Genomic DNA, 19,422 nt, shown 5'->3' on the forward strand with positions numbered 1-19,422 from the left:
GAAAAAACCTATATTTATAGTAACAATCCCTACAGAGATAATATCATCTTTTACAAAAGATATATAGATGACATTTTAATTATTTGGCAAGGGCAAGAAGAAGTTTTTAATCAGTTTTCATCTATGGTTTCAAACAACAACATGAATTTAAAATTTACCTCTAATTTTAACCATAAATCTGTTGAATTTTTAGATTTGGTTTTAACAGGAGAGGAAGGTGAAATCTCCACTAAGAATTTTATTAAACATGTCGATGCCAATAGTTACTTGCATTCTAAAAGTTGTCATCTAAATAGCTGGAAGGAGAACATCCCCTTTTCCCAATTTTACAGAATCAAACGCAATTGTAGTGACCAAAAAATATTCCATGAACAACTGGAACAATATGCGGACAGATTTAGAGATAAAGATTATCCTGAGGAGATCCTCGCAAAAGCCTTAAACAATACCAAATCTTTGGATAGAAACAACTTGTTGGAGTACAAGGGGAAGAAGTCCAAGACTGATCTGGTTCCATTCATTACTACGTTCAATGGACATGACAACAAAATAAAGAGATCTTTGAGAAAAAACTGGAACATTCTCCTTATGGACCCTGTTTTAAAGGAGAATCTTCCACCGAAACCACAGATTGTTTTTAGAAAGACAAGAAACTTAAAAGATATATTAGCACCCAGCCTTTTGCGCAAAAATGATAAGCAAAGGGGGAATGGCACTTTAAGCTGCAAGGGTAGCTATAAGTGCGGAAGGTGCAATATATGCAAATACCAAAATCCCACGCGAAAATCTTTTTTAAATTCAGCAGGTTCTAAAGAGTTCCCCATAAAAAGTTTTATGAACTGTAATTCAACATCTGTCATCTATTTGTTGGAGTGCACTTGCGGACTAAAATATGTTGGCAAAACCAAAAGAACATTAAAAATACGTGTCCAAGAGCATATTAGGAATATCAAGAATAAAGTGGAAGGCCATGCGGTGTCTAAACATTTCTCTGAAAAACATAATTCCAATCCGGGAGACCTGAACATCAAGGCCATTGAACACGTCAAGTTGAATGAAAGAGGGGGTGACCTAGGAAACCTCCTGTCTAAACGCGAGATGTACTGGATTTTCACTCTTGATACAATGGTCCCCAAAGGTTTCAATGACTACTATGAGATCGCACCATTCCTCTAAGAAGAAGTCCTGAGATGTACCAAATCGGTTTCTTCTAGTACTATAACATCATTTCCCATCTGCAGATGGGTGCCTAAATGGGGTAATTTGAATTGTGCCTGGTTAGTACTTGGGAGGGGGACCCCCAAGGAATTCCAGGTGTAGTAGATGTGTGTTTTCCTTCATTTTATGTGAATATGTAACGGTGAGGAGCCGGGTAAATATCTACTACCATACCAGTGTGCATGTGCCCAATCTCGTCTGATCTTGGAAGCTATACACAACTGGGCTTGGTTAGTACAGGGATGGGGGACCTCCTGAGAATACCAGGTGTTGTAGTATTAAAAGTTCCCAGGCTTTCCTTCTACCAGCACATGAAGGCACTTACCTGAAAACCGTAATCCAGTCTCACGTGAAAATAAAAAGATGAAACAGACAAAAAGAGAAGAGTGAGGAAATAGAAAGAAGAAGAAGCAAAGAAAGGACTTTATGTATCAACTAATCAGAAACCTTTATTCCAGAAAGAAATTCTTATCTTTCTATATACTTGGAAAATTAAACAACGTGTGAATTCTAACAAGAGGAGCTTTCCCTTTTAGCCTTTACATGTACTTCTTGACCCTATTATCATTAGTTTCATTCTCCTCCCAATTGAAACAAGAAGGGTTAAAATTACCAACTGTTTCAGTTTAATCTACACCTATGATTACCTTAGTGATGACTTATCATTTATGTTAGGCGTCTATTAGCTGTATTTCAGCCTTACTAATTACTAATGTTTTCTTTTAAACTTGCATATCTAATTCTTTATGGCTGGCATATAGAATAATGATTCATAATATATGATGATTTGCAATAAGTATAAAAAATTTCTTATTAGTGGTGGACAGCTCCATGCATAAGTGTATGGATCCGCTTATTTATCATTGCCTTTATTATTTTTTTCTAGACCCGTCCCAATATGACTGAAAGGCACCAAAACTGATGGTCAGCAGTGACGGCAACTAAGGGCGGAAGTTATCTATTTTTTCCCACAGGTGTTGATGAATGTGCAGGAATTGAACCGCACAACAAAGAAACATGGCCGGAGGAAGTGTGGAGCAGTACACGTGACCACGTCACATGGACGTATGATGCAATCACACAAGCGGGAGGATGGTAGCGCGATGACACTTGGCGGCAAGGCACATGACCGGTTATGATGCAGGGCCAATGGAGGATAGGACGCGCACACCAGCCAATCCCGGAGTGGGACATCTGACCGGACGTGATGTCAAGAGCCTGGCGGAAGCAGACGTATGATAGGGCGGAGGCATATAACCATTCCAAAACATAATGGCTGAAATAAAAGGCTTTAAGGAAGCGGTTTTAAACGCCATGGCTATTATATATTAAAGACGCCTAGATATTAGGTGCCCCTTTAAAGTTCTGAGCCAGTTTATAGCTCGTGTAATTTAACCCGGATGCACATTTGAACTGTGACCCGGAAGTTCTTAGTCCCCAATAGAAGGAGGAGAAGGTGTATAAATAGGTGATCACCATTCCTCAACTTTCATCCCCAGGAAGAAGTCAACGGACGAAACGCGTTGGGACCTTACTATTTGCCCTTGAGACTTACATCCAGACCCTCTCAAATCCATTTTTTCAGATAAGCTAAAACTCTTCTTTTACCTCTGAAATTGATTTTATTTTTTATCGCTTATTTATTGCCTCTGGTGGTCACTCCTGATTAGGAACCACAGTGTCTATTTTTATTGTGTACATTTTATTTTTGTCAAATTCTATTAAATATATTTTTATGCTATTAGCCCTCTCTTTTCACTGTATTTGTTTATGCTGCTAAAATCAATTATATTGCACTAAGCACTTCATTTGTTTAGGCTGCTTGAAGCACAAAGCACTTTATGATTTTAATTCTTTGCTCAGGTTGATTTTTAAGCACGTTTGCACTTAGCACTTTGTATATATTTATTTATATCACTATGCATTACTAGCAGGTTGGTCGCCCACAGTCAATAAACTCCCTTTCTTAATTTGATTGGTAGTGTATTCACCAACACTACAAACTATTGACATAGGAGCCGACACCCTTGGTCTAAGCCTTGGCTTTTACCTGCATTTGCATAATACACCAGCAGTTTATATATTGCTTTAAGGTACTGGTGCTGAATTCATTTATTATTTGCATATATATATATATATATATATATATCTCCAGTCATCCGGCACTTGTATGTCATACAACAGTCTTTGTGCTCCCATGCCTTCCAAGGGTCAGCAACCCAATTATGCAAGTAAGTAATGGCGGCACTGGGAGACTATGTAGATTAAAAGAATGCCTTTATTTCCTACGTTTCGGAGATGAATCTGTCGTCAGGGAAGCAAAGCTAATGAAAACATACAAACATATATACACACATAGAGCATTACCTGATTGTCGACAGCTGTGGAACGCCGCCCTCTGACATCCCCAGTGAGATGCTCCACAACACAGTGCCCGGATCCCCCGATGACACCATCAGGATGTGCCCCGCAGCCAATGAGGTTGTACAATAGTAATCATGGCAACCCGATTTGAGTTGGTTGCTATTAATCACAATAAGCTTGAATTAAAAACAAATTACAAACACATGAACAAATTTAAAAATGGTATATAAACAAAATATTAATCACATGATTGGCCCAATAGGTATTTGTGGTGAACATATTGATAATATTGATAATTAACTGCAGAATACATCAAAAAAGCAAGAAAATCAAAACATCACTATTATAAAAAACATTGCAGTCCTAGGTTCTCATTTAACCCTTTCCGGGCTATCGTATTTAATTTAAAAATCCATCTGCATTCTAATTTCAAGAGCATTTTATTGATATCACCCCCTCTGATGTTACTGGGGATGTGATCTATAATTTTAGATCTAATACTGGCCACACTGTGTTTGGCTGCTATGCAATGGCGTGCGACCGGTTGGTCACTACTGCCTGTGGCTAATGCAGCTCTTATGGCTAACCAGTGATTCACCATGCGTTCCTTAAATTGGCTTTGGGTTTTACCCACATAACATAACCTGCACGGGCATGTCAATAGGTAAATCACAAAGCGGGACGTACATGTCAAGGGATAATCGATAGTATACTTCTTTCCTGAATGTGGGTGATTAAATGAATCTCCTACTAACATAAATCTACATGTTAGACACCCCAAACAACGATAACATCCTGTTTTTTGTGTTAAAAAATTAGTTTTATGTAATTTTTTCTTTAATGGCGCTATATCATATTTGACTAGTTGGCCCCGTAAGTTTGATAATCCTTTGTAACTAGGCATCATTCTGGAGTTAAATAACAAAGGCAAGTCTGAATTGGTGTTTATCAAAGGCCATAATTGCTTGGCCTTTTTTACCACTGTTTTAGTTCTGGTGGTAAATGTGTTAACCCAAGGTATAGTGTGTTGTAACAGGTCCCTATTTTGTCTGGGCATCAATGTGTAAGCTCTCGGGATTGCTAAAAATTTTTGTTTTGTGTCCTCCAGTCATTTTTTATCATATTTCCTCATCTGAAATTTCTGTATCATCTGTTGCATATCCTCTTCCATTTGATGTTCATCACTAATTATGCATTTTATGCGTAACAATTGAGAATATGGTAACCCCTTACGGAGTGCTAGGGGATGAAAGCTATCATTTCGCAACATGGTATTTCTATTGGTAGGTTTCACATACAAAGTTGTCGACAGTTTACCTTCCCTTAAGGAAATATTCACATCCAAAAATTTAATAATATAGGGGCTGATTTTATAAGTAAACTGGGCAGTGTATCCTGAACGATTATGGGATTCCAACAATTCCCTTAACATTTGGTCATCACCCTCCCAGATAATCAATAAATCATCTATAAAACGTAGATATACTTTCAGATGATTATATATGGATGTAACTGCCCAAAACAGTTGCTGCTCCACCATATGCATATACGCTCTTGCGTAGGATGGGGCCACATTCGACCCCATCGATATGCTTGCTAATTGTAGATAAAATTGATTATCATGCAGGAAATAATTTTTTGTCAGTACCATTTCCAATAATTTTAATAAAAAATTAATATTGGGACCTTTATAATCTGCATTGTCTTTAATCAACTTCTGTATTGCTCTCATACCATCATTATGTGGTATGCTAGTATATAGACTAATGATGTCTGCAATGCATAATGATGTAGTATTAGGGAACATACCTTTAGTTTGTAATATATTGATCAAGGACGTAGTGTCTTTTAAATAAGAAGGGATTTTTTGTACACAAGGATTGAGAAAACTATATAAATACACTGCTACTTTTTGAAACAGTGACCCCCTGGCCAATATTATCGGACGACCAGGGGGACAAGGTAGATTTTTATGTACTTTTGGTACAGTATAAAAGATAGGTACCTGAGGGTATTCTACTATCAGCGCTTGTTGTATTTCAGATGAAATGATACCCTCGTTAGCTGACTCCATAAGGAGTGTATCTAAATCTTGTTTAAAACTCTTAGTAGGGTCTTTGGACATTAGTTGGTATACCTTTGAATCATTAAGTTGTCTTAAACATTCAGTGTCATAGCTGGTAAGGTCCTGAATTACTACTGCTCCCCCCTTATCCGTGGTATGGATAACTATATCAGATCTATTCTTCAAATTCTTTAATGCTTGAACTTCATCCTGAGATAAGTTATTGCTAAATTTGTAGGTAGTGTCCATCTTGGAACCATCTTGTTCTAGTATCCGGGAGAATGTTTTTATTGAAGAACTGACCGATGTAGGATCAAATTTGTATCTCGGTAATAGTTTTTGCAAGGGGTATGTGGTCTCCTGTCTTAGTAGATGTTATAGGTTGCAATTTTCCAAAGTGTTCCTTCAAACATAAGGTGCTATCCAGTTTAAACATGTCCAGTATCCATTGAAATGGATCATGTTGTTTGTTTGGTAAAAAAGAAAGTCCTTTGGATAAAATATTCTTCTCCAATATTGTTAAAGGTGTCTTGGACAAGTTGAATACTGAGTCTGTTTGCCCCTGGGTGGGCATCATATGGAATTGCCTTTGATTTTGCCTGCCTCTCTTCGTCCTCTGCCAGGACTTTTGTTTAGAGCTGCCCGAGTAGTAACCCCTAAAGGGTGCGCTTGTGTAGTGGAGCTAGATGGTTGCGTATCAGTATCACTTAAAGAAGTGGTGGAATCGCCTCTGTATGGTTTATATTGTCGGAAATTTCTATACGTTTTTCTTCTTGGGCCTTCTGTCACTGTGGTATTAGCCCATTGGTACACTCTATGTTGTTAGTAATCTAATTGTACCTTACTAAATTTGTCATTTTTGAATTTAATCAGGTCTTTCTTGTATTGGTCCACCTGTGTTGTTAATTTCTCCAACCATTTATTAGTGGGATCCTGTATCAAGCTGGATTTATTGCACGTCTCGAATATCACGATTTTAACTTTTATGTTTGTAAGCTCCTGTTAGCTTCTTCAATTACTAATAGGACTTAGTCTATGGAGCATTTATTTAGAATTGAAATTCATTTGTGGCAAAAGGGTACACTGTATCGTCCTATCGTGGGCATATTTTTAATGAGAGCAACATGAGAACCTAGGACTGCAATATTTTTTATAATAGTGATGTTTTGATATGATGATATGATCACCACAAATACCTATTGGGCCAATCATGTGATTAATATTTTGTTTATATACCATTTTTTAAGTTGTTCATGTGTTTGTAATTTGTTTTTAATTCAAGCTTTTTGGGATTAATAACAACCAACACAAATCGGGTTGCCATGACTACTATTGTACAACCTCATTGGGTAGCTGTGGGGCGCATACTGATGATGTCAACGGGGGATCCGTGCACTGTGTTGTGGAGAATCTTACCGGGGATGTTGGAGGGTGGCGTTCCACAGCTGTCGACAATCAGGTAATGCTCTAAGTGTGTATATATGTTTATATGTTTTCATTAGCCCTGCTTCCCTGATGACGGCTTCATCTCCGAAACGTAGGAAATAAAGGCATTCTTTTAATCTACATAGTCTCCCAGTGCCACCATTACTTACTTATATATATTTCCAGGGTTCAGCACTCACATCAGAGAAAGTACATTCACATCAGGGGGGTGCACATCAGCTGTGTCTCCAATATCCCATTTTCACCAGCAATAATGTGCATTGAAAGGATGGCACTCACCAGTAGATTGCAGATCTTATTGATGGGGACCTCTACCTGGTAATCGCTATATGCTTGAGACTTGACTGCTTGAGAAAGGTCTGTGTACTGGACCGAAATGTCGCCTTGCATGTATGCCTTTTTCTTTGAACATTAAAATCTGCAATCTACTGATGAGTGCCATCCTTTCTATGCATATATATATATATATATATATATATATACATACACACACATTTACACAGATATATGCATACATACAGTATACACATACTGTAAATATATGCATTTATGTGAATATATATATATATATATATATATATATATATTATATATATACACATATTGTATATATACACTTACACATATATATATATATATATATATATATATTATATACACACTCACAGACACAACAAATAGCCCACAAATACATGAAACTGGTTCAAACAAACTATATTAAAATATTTTGTCAGCACCTGCATACCTCTTACAAAGGCACTGTCTGAGGCTCAGGTTGAAGGGAAGGACACCCTGTTCTTCAGCAAGCAGCCTGCAGGACACCTGATCAGCAGCAAACACAGGACGCCTGACACTTCAGTGTGAGGACAGCCAGTCACAAAACTGAGCTGCCTTCACGAAGCTGAGGTCGGGCTCGGCTACTAGTCCTTTTGATGGGGGCATGGGGCTGCACCTACTGTATGTGACGTCACGCGCTGCAACATCACATGGCGCGGAGGAAGCGCCGAGACATACTGGCGCAGGGAGGGCTAGGCTAGTGAAGCAGGATACCAGGGCACTGCTATGCTTAGTGTTTGAAGTTTAACCAGGGAGGGGGATGTGGACGGCCCACCGGGATTTCAGTTGGCAGAGGTCAGACGGCCTCAGGCAGCCTGTAACAAGAACATTTTTCCTATCTACAGAAGATGCTGCTGTGGACGGTGGGCCTATTTTGATGATGGGTCTGGAGCTGCAGCTCCATCTGCTCCATGGTTAATCCGGCCCTGTGTATCAACCCTTCTAAAGAGGAAAAGCTGCCTATAGCAACCACATGGCTTGATATAATTTATGTAGTACATTCTATAAAATTATAGGAGAATCTGATTACTTGCTATGGGCAATGTCTACACTTGTTCCCCTTAGAAGGTTTGATAAAAAGTCCATTCAGAACAATGGCCCTGATTCAGAGCCGGACGCTCTGACCAGAGCGCTCGCTCTGCATCAGGGCCCACCTCCATTAATATTGAGTGTCCTCCTGGACGCTCGTATAGCTGTGGGTCACCACCCACAGCATATATGAGCGTGCAAAATGATGGTCGCAATGGTCTTGACCATCGCGACCATCGAAACTGCGAGCAAAAGCCTGCGGTTGGGTTTTTCAACCGCAAGGCCAGGAGTGATTTTGGCTCTATCAGAGCCAAAATCACTCCCACTGACATCACCAGTGATGTCAGTGGGGCCGGCTTCAGACGGTAGGCGTTCCCTTGGGAACGCCTCCGTCTGGCAGGCACGCCCCCGGCACGCCAACCAAAGGGGGCGTGCTGTCAGTCACCATCGACAGCACGCCCCCTTTGATGAGACACTCCGAGCGAAGGAAAGTCCTTCGCTCGTCGACCCACTTGCGAGTGGACAGCCGCTCGCGAGTGGGTCTGAATGAGGGCCAATATTTCTTCAATACATCACAAAGTTGCACTTTTATAGTAAAGCACAGCTTTTCCTAAATCCATATCTTTATCAATTGCTTAGATTTCATATCCAATTCAGGGGTCTATTTACTAAGCCTTGGCTGGAGATAAAGTGAACAGAGATAAACTACCAGCCAACCAGCTCCTAACTGTGACATAACAGTTAAGAGCTCATTGGTTGGTACTTTAACACCATTCACTTTATCTCCATCCAAGGCTTTGTAAATAGAACCCTAAGGGGTAAATTTACTAAGAATCAAATTTGGTCACGTTTTTTAGTTTTTAAACTTACTTTGCTTCACCAAAACTCGGGTGAGAGCTCCCTTTAACAACTCGCAAATTTACTAAGAAGTGAGTTTAGTTCAAAGTGAGTTTTTCAATGGTGAAGCAGTTCAAATTTTTTCCTTCAAATTGCGAGTTTAGAGGAGAGTTTAGAGGAGAGTTTAAGGAGAGTTAAGATGAGATTACTCACCTGAGATTGCAGTGTTTTCTCTCTTCAAAACTCACCTGAGCAAGCAGCATGCACATATCAGTGAGATATGTGTAAGCTGCTTGTGTGCTAAGACCTGTAAAAAACAGGTTAAATATTTTTTTTAAAAATGACATAGGGTCCCCCCCTTAAAGCTTAGCCAGCTCCGGACTTGCCAGCCTGTCCTGGTACCTACAATTACGGGGAACAAAATGAGTAGGGTGCCACCGTAAATAAGGTACCAGCACCAGGCTGCAGGGCCAGTCCTGATTTTAATTATAGGGGGTAATAATGTGCATAGGGATACCCCTATAATTAAAACCAGCACTAATTGTGCTAATTGTGTTTAACCTTGTGGTTACATCAATGATACAATGTAGCGGGTCCCAGCATAGACTTTAATGGAGATTTCACCCCATTGAAGTCTATGGGGACACATGCTGACTGCATACAGCTAATCAGCAAGCTGCTCCACAGGAGATGCCTGCTGATTGGCTGGCGGCTCCTTCATTGATGGGGCACATGTGTGTCCCAGTCATTTGCGTGGAGTAAAGGTATGTTTTCACACACATACCTTTACTCAGTCCGCTTGGATTCGGGTACAATCATGTATTTTTTTAACCCTTTGGATGCCTACTTGGAGAAGAGGATGTGAACTACCATAGCAGAGGTGAGTATGGATTTTTTTTATAGGTACCTGTATGGATTACTTTGGGTACTAGGTGAGTATGTGTGATAGTGAATGTGATAGTGAGTGTGAGTGTGCATGTATGTTATAATAAAATTATACTTTCACAGTGTATGTTGTGTTTATTTACGTATTGCTTTGGTTGCGGATCTACAAGTGCCAGTGGGCCCGTAATGCCCCGCATGCTGGTATTCGTGGTGCTGCAGCTGGGGGGCCCAGTGAAAGGGCTCCCCTGGTTGTGGCATCAGTCCCCTGCTAGAAAGGGTCTTGAACTGGTTTTAAATATACAGGGGACCTCACGCCATTTTTTTACTCTGTATATTTAAAACCAGGTCTGACCCTGCTGCCTGGTGCTGGTTCTTAAATTATGGTAGAACCATATTCATTTTGTTCCCCATAATTTTAAGAACCAAAATTGGCTGGCTAGTCTGGGGCTGGTTATGCTTTTGGGGGGACACTATGTCATTTTTTTTAAATAAAAACACTTTATATTAGGTATACAGGCAGAAACATACAAATCACACTGATCTGTGTATGTTTCTGCCAAACTCACAGCTCAGGAGGTGGTCTATTTGAAATTTCTATTTCACAGTGAGTGTGCTACAATCTCACATGAGATTGAAAACATGATTCTTAGTAAATTTGCGAGTTGCTTCTTTTTTATCTAAAGTACTTCCTATTTTGGCTGATGGTGATGAGTTTTAACAGTAAAAAAAGAGAACTCACTTCCAAACTAACTCGAGTTTGTCTTTAGTAAATTTGCGAGATGAAAAAACTGCCAAAACTCACGTGAGAATGCAATCTCACTAAAACTCACACAAACTTGATTCTAAGTAAATTTACCCCATAGTTTTAGATTTTGTTCTTGTAGTCTAAGTGGTAACCTCTGGAAGAATGTGAGCATCAACACCATATAAGATATCACCAACTCCTCCAACCTTAGAGATTTCACTAACACTGAAGGAATCCATTGAATGTGATAACCCCACCCACCCAACATGTGTACTCAGGCCTGTGATTCAAGTACTAGAAACCCTTAAGGTGCTCCGTAAATACATTCCCCAGAAGATCATTTCCAGCACAAACCTAATGAAGTAAGTAGTGGAATATCTGCCTACTTACCCACATTTAATGCAGACATATTTAGACATCTGAGAATGAGGATGCATTTTACTATGCCTGACAACATAACTCATGGCATTTGAGAGCAGAGGTCTGAACTCAGTGCTAGGTATTGATACATCCAGAGATGTGGTCCTACCTTGCCCTGCTCTTCCCAGTGTATACCTTGATGATGTTGTAAAGAGTGAAGTTGCCACCCTTTGATGTTTGGATCCACCATCATTGTTTCTGAATTGTATTGGGCATGGCATAATTGTTGTACAGTCTGAAGCCCCCAATCTCCAATCCTGTGTTAAGACAGTTCCAAGGGCTGGACTGTAGTTTGGGAAAGGTTAATTAGTGTTCCTGAGCAGTGTACAGTGAAGGGAAAGAACTCTGGAACTGATTCAGAGTTGTATGCACTGCTGAAGTTTATGCAGTTCAGCGATTATCAGTTAATCGTACGTATGTCTGCATCTCACACCACATGCATCAAGAATCATTACTGTAGTTGACCACAGTGACACTTTACTCGCAGTGTGATTGACAATCAGGGAGCATTTGGGAAAGGTAATGTGGACTGGCAGAAAAGAACTTAGACATGTCACCACTGCTTCGGGGGCATGTCACTTCATGTGGCAGTCATTCCATACATAAGAATTATGGCCCCATATTTCCTACGCCCATTCTGTGGACCATAGACTTACTCAGAACTGTGGCAATTGAACAATCAGTGACAGATGCTGCGTCTTTGTATGCAGTGCTTGATTAAGGTCTGTGGGGGCCCCTGTGCAACACACTTGTGGGGGCCCCTACACACACATATATATATCAAACATATAGCTATGTATAAATATATACAGTGTGTATATAATATATATGTACAAAACTACACACACATATATACAGCTATATATACACAAATATAAAAACAATATATATATATGTATATATATATATATATATATATATAAAGTTCCACAAAAGTTGGCACTCCCCAAATCCTAAGGCAAAAGCAGCGGTGCTCCACTCCAAATAAACAATAAACAGCAGCACAATGAGAGGCACTCAGACGGACTTGTAAAACAGACAATGGGACATGGTGGTCCAAATCAACGTTTTTGATTTTACTCCTTCATCAGGACAGTGAATAGACAGACAGTCATTACAGTACACCTATAAATACATATGTGTGAACTCACCACAATGAATCCAGTGCGATCGGCGCAGCCACCGGGCCTGCATCTCAAATACTTTCGGGTCCACATCACATCCGGATCATATGGTCGGAGTCTGTCAGCTGGAAGTGGAGTCATGGTAACCAGGTAAGGCGACGCAGAATCAGCACTATGGAAACTGGTATACACGATGTACAGTGAACAAGTGTTATATGATCTAAAACAAAAAAGAGTTATTCAATAAAGTGAAAACAATATAGTGTCCTCCTAAATAATAACATGATAGCCCGAACATATGATAATAGTATATGCAATACAGAACATTTGAAACCACATAATCCCTAAGTATAATGTCTTAAACACTATGAATCATCAGCAAATGAATGGCAATGTAACGGATAATTGGTCATGAACTAGATAAATCATCATACATAATGTATATATAATATATATATAAAGAAAAGACACAGCTGTTAGAGAAACCTTTGATTCTATGTTTCACGTTTACAGACCTGTGAGTCAAATACTCTAATGAAACTTGCCAAAGATACATTATTGGATATGGGATCAAAGTTTGATTTTTTCTTAAAGAACTAAAGCCATCAGTGCTATCAGATTAGCCGTAGAGATGGGTTACCATGATCAACCGGTGGCTAAACATTTCTTAGATGCCAGACATAGCCTGGCATCTATTAGATATAGAATCATTGATCACGTGCCACGTATGTTAAGAGGGGGAGATCGTTCTAGACAGCTTTTGAGACTAGAGTCTAAGTGGATTTTTAGACTCGATACACTATCACCAAAAGGATTAAATGAACAATTTAGTTTACAGTGCTATTTGTGATTCACAATGGTATCAATGTGGTTCATTTTGTCATTAAGATCTGTAGTCATCTTTTATCCTTTAGGTTTATCTTCTACATTATTCTGGATTATTTAAACTAGGAAGGCATGTTTAAGCCTTTTGTCATTGTAATAAATATATTATATATAGTTAACTTATATTTCAGCAGGCATTAGAGAGACTTTTATGTCGGTCTGCTAGCTTTAGTAGTTTGCTTGTTATTTTGATATGCACCTTTTAGGTTACTCTCGTTTTATTGCTTGTGCAATCACTATGGTGATGGGTTGGTCACATGCTGCCGATGACAACAGAGGTATGCCGCATCTGCGACGGGCTCCCGGCATCTGCTCACTCATAGTTTTGAACATTTAAGGTAAGATGTTTTGTATGTTTCTCTTTATATCCTGAGAAAAGGGCCATTAAAGACCCTGAAACGTTGATTTATACAATGGGGTTCTTGTCATATTTCTAGTTGTCGAGAGTGTCGCTTTCTTGGATACGTATATGTCCTCACCTACTTAGGAGAGCTAATACGGAAGACACCGGACGCAAGTTATTTTTGTGCAGCTCGGGCATGCCGGCTACTTGCATATATATATATATATATATATATATATATACACATATAGTATAAATGTATAGGTAATTATATATATAGCTATTTATACTGTATATATACAGTACTTCTCAAAAGCCTAAACTCACCCCCCGAAATCGAGAAGAAGCTTGTTTATCATACATTCTGCTACTTGTGTATGAATGGAGTATGATAAAAATAAAAAAATATTTTATTTCCGTACTGATGCAACCCGGAAAATCGATAGAAATGTGTCAAGAATGAGTATACCATAATAATCGCCTCAGTAGCCATGCCGCTTATACTCATACCAAAATGCCCATGGTAGCGGTGCCACTTATACAGTATACATAATAAATGCCCTCAGTGGCAGTGCCACTTATACACATATTAATGCTATACACATGCAATACACATACACACACAGTACACACTACACACACAGTACATATACAGTACACACACCATTCATACAGTACAGTATACACACATTAATCAATGCTACCTATAAAGTAGCTATTATAGAACACTTTACACAGTACCTGGCTTTATGAGGCAGCAGCTCCTCGTGTAGCCTGGGGGCGGAGCTTGTGAGTGACAGGCTCATTCAGGACCCCGGATATGGAGAGAGCTGAAGGGAGGGGTGGGCACCACACTCACACTGCCTGCATGGATCTGCAAGGGAGTTCAGGACTCAGCTGAGAGAGCTGGAGCCGGAGGACAGCTGCTGGCAGTCTGTGACAGAAAAACATTTTTTTCCTGTCAAAACCTGGAGCTACAGCTCCATCCATCCCATTGTTAATCCAGCCCTGGTGTGAGCACTAAGTGATCGGAAATAATTGAACATTATCAATGTGTGATTGTGCTGCTTTCTTACGTTCCAAATTGTCAACAAGCAGGGGTGTTTCTATAGAGGAGGGGGCCCATGTGCAGTCTCCGACATGGGCCCCCTCCTCTCTGCCTGGCGACCGGCAGCGCACTGAGCTGTGCGTGGCCAGTGCCGGAGTTATAGACTCTGTGCACTAGTGTGCCCAGAGTCTATAGTGTATGTACAGGTCACCGGGAAAATGGCAGCAGTGGCCATTTTCCCTGTACTGTGCATGCTCACACGAAGGAAAAATGGCCGCTGCGGCCATTTTCCAGTCGTTTTACAGCGCCGGACCCCCTCGCTGATGTGGGACTCCAGAGAGGTAAGTAATATAATGGGTGCAGGATATGCAGTGCAGGGCCCTCCTGGACCCAGGGGCCCATGTTCCCCGTACACCCTGCACCCATTATAGATACGCCCCTGTCAACAGGTTTCCTGAACACTCCATTTAGTTCAAAATTGGCAAAAAGAAATTTGAGTTAAGCATAGAAATACATGCTCAAATCATTGTTTTGAGGGAAGAAGGTTATTCTTTGCGGCAATTCCACAAACAGTTGAAGGTTTCTGTTGGGCCCGTGCATGTTACAAGAAAATGAACTGGTCGTCCAAAAACAACAACTGTTCATAAGGACAACTTCATTGTGACTACTAGCAAGCGTAACAGATGTTTAAACACTCCGCAAATAGGAAGGGAGTTGCAGAAAAGTCATTCCCAGCCTGTGTCCGATAGGATGATGGCCAGACGCTTGCAGGAATATGGCCTTAGTGGTAGGGTTGCTGTAAGAAAACCACTTTTACATGCTACAAACATGGCAAAAAGGTACGCATGGGCTAAGAAGCATAAGGATTGGACTGAGGAACAGTGAAAGAGGGTTCTTTGGACCGACAAATCTAAATTTTTACTTTTTGGCTCGTATCACCGGGCTTTTGTGCATCGCCATCCAGGTGAACGCTTTATCCCAGACTGTGTAGCTCCAACAGTTAAACATGGAGGAGGCAATTTGATGGCTTGGGGATGTTTTGCGGGCAACCAAGTTGGTGACTTAGTCAGAATCGACGGAATAATGGATCAAAAGGTGTACCATAACATATTAGTGTGTCATGGGCTTCCCTCCAGAAGGCGACTTGTGGGTCAGAACTTCATTTTCCAACCAGATAATGATCCAAAACATACATTCAAGTTGTGTACTAATTATTTGCAAAAGAAGCAAGACGCTCAAGTTATAACAAAAATGAAATGGCCACCTCAATCACCAGATGTTTTGCCTATCGAGCTTTTGTGGGAAGAACTAGACAGGGAAGTCTGAAAACAGATGCCTACCAACACTGAGGGCCTCTGGGAGGCTCTTCAAAGCTGCTGGAGTCAAATGGATTGCCAAAAGCTGGAAAAATTAGTAAATAGGATGCCAAGGATATGCAAAGCACTTATCAAAGTTAAGGGTCGTCACTTCAATGAAAGCAGACTACCTAAAACTACCTAAAATAAACTTGCCTAAAAGTCAAAACAAGTATTTTTTTTGTTTCCTTAGTGTTCAAACAGTTGTTTATTTTGTAAACAAAGCCAATAAAACAGATTTTATTTTGTTACTGTGCAGTTAAATTGAAAACTCCTTAAAATATACTGGTGTGCTCAGACTTTTGACAAGTACTATATATACAGTACATATATATATACTGTATATATATATATATATATATATACATATATATATATACACTGTATATATATATATATATATATATATATACAACCTCGATGGTGCGGTACTCTGGCACATACAGTAGAGTCAGAAAGACACGGTGAACGTATAGCAACATTTCAGTTTATCACCAAACTGTTTTCAAGCAGTACAAAAAACAAGTAAAACATCATACCTTCATATACCTTCACCCCGTACCATGTGAACCTCCCCCTGTTCAGTGTCCTGTATGCAGCGCCCACTGTTGTTATCATTGACGCACATTGATGACATCCTCATCCTCCCCCGGAGCCGCGCACACCATGTGACACAAACAGAAATAGCATCATCTAGCAACACATGGTTCGATTACACTGTAGACATAAAAATAACAATTTTAAGAAAAACATAGCCAAATACCAAATCATCATTAATGCAATGGATCCGCTAGACCCTTATCCGAATAATTGTAAAAGTCACAGATGATAATAACTAGAGTCTGAGTGATTAAAGTTACACTTTCCACTACAATAATAGTTAGTGCAAATAGCATCTGCTTCTTCAACAAGCCTACTAAGCCACTGAGTCATGAACTCATGACCACCCAAAATAGCTATTTAAATGATAACATTATATATATATATATATATATATATATATATACATATATTGTGATAGAAGCACTATAGAAGTCTGGGATAGCTTATATGTGTGTCCCAGATTCCTATCATATGTGTTTTAAAACCCCGGGAAAAGTCTGATGCCAAACAGACCAGAAGTGTTGGCTTTTGGTAAAAGCTGAATAATTGGTCCTAGGGGTGTGGATGTGAGAAGAGAAGGGAGGGCTCCATCCACAGGCCTTTCCAGGTGTTGGGCCTTTCAGTCTGAGAGCAGGCTGATTAGTAGCTGCACCTGGAAGTGGCTCAGATAAGCTGTTAGGTTTTGGTTCAGTGCCTCACATACCCTGGGGGAGAACAGACACTGAGGTTTGTTCAGAGACACTGTGTTATTTGGAAGTGATGTGTTTGTGCTTGCGGTAAGGCAGTAGGCTCTGCCACTTGTAGAGAGGGTATAACCTGTCTAGTTAGTGCCAAGACGGGCTAGGGTTTATTTTCATGTTTTGATTATTTTGTTGTGTATGTTGCACAATAAAACTGGTTCCGACCAGCTTGCACGAAAACCCTGGACTGGGGTGCTGTTTCCTGGCTGCTGTGTGTAAGGAGGTGTCCATCTACCCCAGTACCCCAGGAGAGGGACCCCCTACTCCGACTATATTACAAGATATATATATATATTTATATATACATATTATACTTAGACAAAAACTGTCAGGAGGATGTCAGGTTTTCCTGCCAATGGTGAACTTACACCGAAATAGTTGTCAAGCTGATCCTGTCTCTTTGAGGGAAACATGTTGCTGATAAGCATAATTTTTCTTTCCAACTACAAATGATATGCCTTGATTGAGTTTTGCTGCTTTGTTATAATTGGCCACCCTCACTATTTTGCACTGTAGAATGCACTTTATTAATATATATAAAATTGTCAGATATTGTTAGATATTTAACCTTGGATGTGCTGGCTCCTTTTTACTATATATATATATATATATATATATATATTAGAGTAGTCCGGCACTCAATGGAAAAATTATTGTAATCCACAACCAGCTCCGGTGACTTTCCTTGAAGTAAATATAGCAACGTTTCAGGGGAGTAAGCCCATTTATCAAGACAAATGTCTTGATAAAAGGGCTTACTCCCCTGAAACATTGACTGTACAACAGAGTGTTTCTGTGTATTTCTATCATTGCAGAGACTTTTAGTGCAAATCATTCATTCACTTGCTTTATATATATATATATATATATATATATATTAATATATGTTGTAGACAAAAAACCTTATGGTTTAGCAAGTCCCATTAAGGCTGCTTAGACATGATCTAAAAATTCACAAAACATATTAAATTTCTGCCACTCAAACTCCAAAAAGCAATGAAATTATGATCATTAAGGCTGACGCCTTAATGGACGTGTTCCTTGCGCAATACAGATTATAGAGGTCCCCCTCTCCAGGGCACCCAAGGCTCAGGATGATAGCCTGGGGCTATCCCCAGGGTATACAATCGGGAAGCCAGCTGTCGGATTCCCAACAGCCAGCTTCCCAACTGCTTTATCCCGGCATGGGATAAATGACCAGCATCTATATCTAGATGCCTGTCACTTCCCCGATGCCGGGAGACCGGCGCCCGGCATCCAGATCGAAGGGTTGCCGGGTGCCGTGAGTGGCCAGCTGTGGGGGGGAGGGTTAGGTTTAGGGCACCCAGGGGGGACTTAGCATTAGGCACCCCCGGGAGGTTAGGGTTAGATTCGGGGGAGGGAGGGTTAGGGTTAGGCACCCCCGAGGGGACTTAGGGTTAGGCACCCCCCCGGTGGACTTATGTTTAGGCAGCAGGGAAGGTGGGGTTAGGGTTAGGCACTTAGAGGGGGGATTGGGGTTAGGCACAGGGGGGAGGGTTAGGGTTAGGGGGTTAGGTTAGATTAGTTGATACTTACCTTACCACGATCTGGATTTCCAGCACTGTCGGGCTTCCACTGCTGGGCTCTGCTGTTTTGTCGGGCTGCCGCTACAGGGATTCGAACTCCCGGCCATGCGGCAGCCAGGATATCATACCGATTCCATCCCCTGCACCCCTGATTGGTGGGTGCCAGGTTGATTCATGTTAGTTATGCATATGAATCTATAAATATTGTCATTTGTAGTGGTACTACAGGTTCCAGCAGGCTTCCCCCGCATACTGGCACTTGGAGTACCACAAGTACCAGCAGGCAGGGCACTAAGGGCCTGCTGGTACCAATAGTACCCTTGCAAAAGAAATATTAAAATAAAACACACAGACACCATTTTTTTAAATATTGTATTTAGTGGGACCTTCACCTGGGGGGTAGCAGCCTTAAACTCTTTAACATGGCTGCCG

At 40.4% G+C, this 19,422-nt stretch overlaps 1 pseudogene; it reads left to right on the plus strand.

Annotated features, from left to right (window-relative positions):
* The first annotated feature begins 1,378 nt into the window (after positions 1-1,378).
* LOC148521218 (5S ribosomal RNA) lies at positions 1,379-1,497 on the plus strand (annotated as a pseudogene).
* The last annotated feature ends 17,925 nt before the right edge of the window (positions 1,498-19,422 follow it).

This window comes from Taudactylus pleione, unplaced genomic scaffold (genome assembly GCF_031769625.1).
Source record: "Taudactylus pleione unplaced genomic scaffold, aTauple2 ptg000172l, whole genome shotgun sequence".
NCBI lineage: Eukaryota > Metazoa > Chordata > Amphibia > Anura > Myobatrachidae > Taudactylus > Taudactylus pleione.